This window comes from Acinonyx jubatus, chromosome A1 (assembly GCF_027475565.1).
Source record: "Acinonyx jubatus isolate Ajub_Pintada_27869175 chromosome A1, VMU_Ajub_asm_v1.0, whole genome shotgun sequence".
NCBI classification, from domain to species: Eukaryota; Metazoa; Chordata; class Mammalia; order Carnivora; family Felidae; genus Acinonyx; species Acinonyx jubatus.
This window is the reverse complement of record NC_069380.1, coordinates 224,376,733-224,381,836: the sequence shown is the minus strand read 5'-3', so window position 1 is coordinate 224,381,836 and position 5,104 is coordinate 224,376,733. Positions and strand designations below refer to the sequence as shown.

The 5,104-nt window shown below is 45.4% G+C and overlaps 1 non-coding gene across 1 annotated transcript; it reads left to right on the top strand.

The window, feature by feature from the left end:
• Positions 1–4,633: 4,633 nt before the first annotated feature.
• On the top strand, positions 4,634–4,742 carry LOC113594833 (U6 spliceosomal RNA). The gene has a single exon (XR_003415280.1). It is a non-coding gene; the product is annotated as a U6 spliceosomal RNA (small nuclear RNA).
• The last annotated feature ends 362 nt before the right edge of the window (positions 4,743–5,104 follow it).

The following is a 5,104-nucleotide window of genomic DNA, read 5'->3' as shown; positions in this document are numbered from 1 at the left end:
GTACAGATGGGTTGGGTTGTAAAACCCGTCTGCACAGGTAGCTTATTTAAACCGGGAATGTGTTCCAAAAAGCATTCCTACGTACAGAAATGTGGGGTTCCCCCCCCCATTTAAATAGCTTATTTGTAAGCAAATAATTTTTTTTGTTCCTAATTTATAAAGCCTTACATGGGTGTAACCATATAGAGGTTGGAACCAAATAGAGGTTGGGTGTTAAAACCAGGTATAAGCACAGCATTTTACAGTTTTATTCTCTTCACCCTCAAGTCTGAAAAGGCAGAACGAGGTCAGTAATGCTAAGATGCTTCATGGACACTGTATAGCTTTACTCCACTGCACCTTACCATCGATCAACAAATTTATCAGGACAGACGCAAAAGCCTGAGACTTTCCTGGCCCCAGTTCTTGTTATCACTGCCATCCCCAAGGCCAAAATCCAGGAAACAGCTTGGGAAGTGCTTCAAGTACCTGTCAGCATGTGTGTGAATTTCCTTTGGGTACTGGCTTCTCTGCTGAACTGAGCTTCATGGAAAGGCCCCTGGGGCCAGGGAAAGAGAAGCAGCTGGTGCAAAATGATCAACAGCGGAGCAAAGACCCGGAAAGTTGCTTCAGTGTTCTGGAACTTTCAGACTCCTGTACATAAAAAAAGGAGCAGAGATGCGCTGATGGTGAAAATGGCGTTTGTTATAAAATATTCGTATTATTGTAGTTAAATAGGAAAGATAAATACATCTTTCGTATCAGAAGTGGCCTTTAGCTATAATTTATTTTATTTTATTTTTTAATATTTATGTTCAAGGGAGAGAGAGCAGGGGAGGGGCAGACAGAGGGGGGACAGAGGATCCGAAGCAGGCTCTGTGCTGACAGCAGAGAGCCCAATGCAGGGCTCAAACTCACAAACCGTGAGATCATGAACTGAGCCTACGTAGGATGCTTCACCAACTGGGCCACCCAGGCTCCCTCCCTCCCCCCACTTTAGCTATAATTCAACATGCTGGAGAGATGAAAAGAAAAACTCAGCACTGGTGAGTGTGTGATCTATGTTTAATGCATTAGTCAGTGGTAGGTACATGAGAAATTAATGTTTCCACTCGGTTTATATTTCACAAGGTAGTAACGGAACACTTGAATCTGCTCGTGGGACCTGTGATATTTAGTAGTTGCATTTTCGGCTGTCCCTCCTGTATGTCTTTACAAGAGCAAACAGCTATGAAAATACATCTTGCGCTGTACAAGAGAAGGAAACACTGCACGGCTTTCTTTTTAGAGCAGGAAGGAACGTGGCCTTTTCCCTTTGAAAACTGTGGCAGAACGGTGCTTGTAAAACGATTCACAGAGAGGCACAGCTTCTTAAAGTTTCCAATCCTTTGCAACGTGGCATCTCTGTAAAGTACAGTAAAAATGTTACCTTGAGATCTAGTTGCTGTAAAAGTTTCCAAAGGCTTCCTCTCCCTTTCTGTACGTGTTACCGCAGACAGACGGACAACAAAGGGTTCACAATGTGACACGGGCCTACAGAGCACACCCAGAAGCACGGAAACAGGGATTGCAAGAAAGAATCAATAGATTCTGATGCTATTTATGTAGGGGCTTGGGATTTTGCCTAGAGCGGTGCGTTTTGTTGTTGTTTTGTGGGGTTTTTGCTGTTACTGGTCCATCTTTATCACGACACTTTATTTCTTTACTGGATTTCAAGCTCTGGTGGGGAAGGATATGGGTCTCGTATCATTGTGACTGGAACAGAGCTCATACAGATATCAAGTAAATTCCAAGTTGCAAGTTGGTAATGAGAGCCAAGTACAGCTAAGAAGCAAAGTGGGATTATTTCCCCCTGCGGTTTCTTTTTATTGATCCGGAAGTTAGAGAGAGCACGTTTTTAGATGTCCTGGGGAGGGAAGCTTCCTGAAGTCAGTGACCCCCTGACATAGTCACCAAGTCACAATGACCTATGGAACGGCCACAGTAGACATGAGAGGTCAAACGGAGTTTTGCTAACATTCTATCTCTAGTGAGGGTAAAATTAACCAAGGACAGTGGCCTCACCCAGAAACAGGTTCTTAAGTAAATATGGCTCGTGGAAGGACGTTATGAAGTGGGGTCACGGATTTCTAAGCATGAACCGAACCTTGAGATGTCAGGGGAGCACATGTGCCTGGTTCCATGCCTGTGAAAGAGGCCTGACCTCAGCCCGGGCTCTGAGAGCCTCCTTGCTGGCCCCAGGGTGGAGACAGCAATGTAGGGTCAGGGCGGTGTGGCTAAAAGAAAGCAAGGGCTCGGGCGGCCCGCACCTGCACACCCATGGCAGGAACACTTGAGTGCATCTCAGATATTTGTCAAAGTCAGAAGCAGGACTCACCCACCGTGCGCAGCTGAAATCAGGAAAAGTGAAGGCCTAGAGGCTTATCACCAACACAGAGGAAGATACCTCTCCGTGGCAAGTGAGGTAGGAGGGCATACTTAAATAACAGGTTTTCCACCAGGCTGTAAGACCCAGGTACACTCATCTCACCTTGGCTCCTGATGATCTTCAGAGCTCCACATGACCACCGCTCTGCTTAGCATTTGCAGGATTCCTACGTGGTGGGCCAAAGAGAGGCCCTGAGCTAAATTGCTGCACGAAGGAAGAGCTTTGGAAAATCCATGAATTCCAGTTCTCTGTGGGTTTTATTGCGAATGAGAAATGGTTAGCAGCTTAAGTGGCTGTTTTACGATTAGTAGGAAATATCGCCTAAGCCTAAGTCAGCCTGGTCGGGAATGCAAGCAATAGGAGGTTCCTAACCTGCTTTGGGTTCTGTCCAAGCAGTTTGGGTTGTGATGACAGAAAAGCACTTAAGCGAGTCTGAGAGCGAGAACCCCACAGAGCAACAGGGCAGGAAGTACATCCAGTTCCCTTGGCAGTTGCCTGGGCCCAGGAGAGCCAAGAATTAAGGTTTCCGGCTGTGGGTCTCACGGTTCAGATGAGCTCTGGCCTCGTGGCTCAAGATGTCTTTCTCCGTACCGCTCTTGGTCTCTCTCTACCTCCGGCTCCCCCTCTTCGTCCTCCTGGCACATTTGGCTGCTCCCACCACTGAGGCAAGCTGCATCTGAGTCCACCAGTTCAAATCCCCAGGAAGTAGAATCTGGTTGGCTCAGCCGACCCATAGCCCTTGAACCACATGGCCCACTCTATCCAATCATCTGTGGCCAGGGCGTGAGGCCAGTGTGTCGGCAGCACAGATTCAAAATTTCTGGGAAGTGGGTGTGAGCCCCGTGTGCCTCGAACCATATCTGTTGTTTGTGGAGCTTTTCACAGCTCAGGTGCACACGTGAGTGACCGTCAACAATGGAAGAAGAAGAATCTAGTTCAGATTAGCATATAATTAAGGTTAGTACTCTTATCAGTGAACATCCTACAGATAAAAATATTAATGAATTCACTGAAGATGAGCAGAGACAAATGCCAGCTGGCACCCGAGTGTTAGGGTAACCGTCACACAAGGCTGCCCTCCTGAAGTACTTTTCTCGGTGGTCAGGTGTAGATAAAAAGAAGAAAAAGTTGCAGGTGCCCAGAGTAATTCCCCTCCTGCAAAGGTTTGTTTCTATTGATCTGTTTAGTTAGCTGAGCAGCTACACGTGTGGTGTTTTAAAAATGCAGACCAAGGGCACTTGGGTGGCTCCGTCGGTTAAGCGACCCTCTTGAAATTTGGTTCAGGTCATGATCGCATGGTTTGTGAGGTTGAGCGCCCGCCCCGAGCTGATGGTGCAGAGCCTGCTTGGGATTCTCTCTCTCTCTCTGCCCCTTCCCCACTTACGAGCTCGCTGTCTCTCTCTCTCTCTCTCTTGCAAAATAAATAAACTTAACAAAGACCAAAGAACCCCAGGAGTGAGTGTTACTCCCATTAACAAAAAATGCAGACCAAAGTCCTGGGAGCTTTCCTGCAGCGTTTTGATGTCAAGTGGATTCCAGGTCCTCTGAACCTCACGTAGGTGCATTTGCAGCAAACCTTTTAGTCTGCAGTGGGTTAGGTCTGTGATGCATTCTGGCTGCAGTACTCAAACTTCACGTTGCAAAGGTTGGATTTGGCATTGTCTACTTCCTCCAGGTTGCATGACGACTTCCTTAATTTGTTGTTCTCTTTGTGCCACGGGTAGTAAATTTCTACGGCGGTGGAAATTGGCTCCCCCGCTCTTACACAGAAGCATGAAGGTCAAATCTGATTATCTGGGACCTCATGCACAGAATTCCTAACAGCTCTATCAAAAGTTAGTTTTATGTTTACTGTAATGAGATATCGTTTTCCCTATTCCTATTATGACTTCTACAGGATATTCTCTATGTTAAGACACAGCCTGGGGCCAGGAAACAGAGTACCCAGGCCCTGAGAGGCTTAAACTTGGTGGTGGTTCTCATTAATGAGATTGCATTTGTGGTTTTCTAGACATTAAGAATAAGGGGAACTCTTTGGAGAACCTCATAGTGGATATCAGAAAGGATAGTTTGGTATTATAAATGGATAACCCACGAAATCTATTTCTGGACCCATCTGTGTTGGAGACAGTAAGCTTACCTACATTTCAGAGGTTAACAATACTGCTAAACTAAGCCAAGGGATGTTTGGCTTAAAAAAAAAAAAAAAGGAAAGAAAGAAAGAAAGCATGTGCTTCAGCAAGCTTCCAGTACGAAAACTGGAATGATACAGAGAAGATTAGTGTGGCCCCTGCATGAGGATGATGTGCAAATTCATCAAGTGTCCATATTTTTCTATAGCCAATAATACTGTACTGACGTATGGTGACTGATGATAACTGCACGTATCACGGTGAACACTGGGTGATGTGCAGAATTGTGAAATCACTATGGTCTACACTTGTGACTAATATAGCATTGTATGTCAACTATACTTGAATTAAAAAAACGAAAATAAATACAGGGAAGAGGAAATATTTCTTACAAGTTAATGATCATCGAGACCTAATGGAATGTATAAATGTGCTTACAAATGCTAAGAAAACCATAGTAACAAAAGTAGTCAGACTTAAAGTTTTATTCTAATGACCTCAGTCGCCAAGTTGAATACCCACGTGGGAAGAAGCCTCGTCTACTTCCTCCAGGTTCCTTGACGAC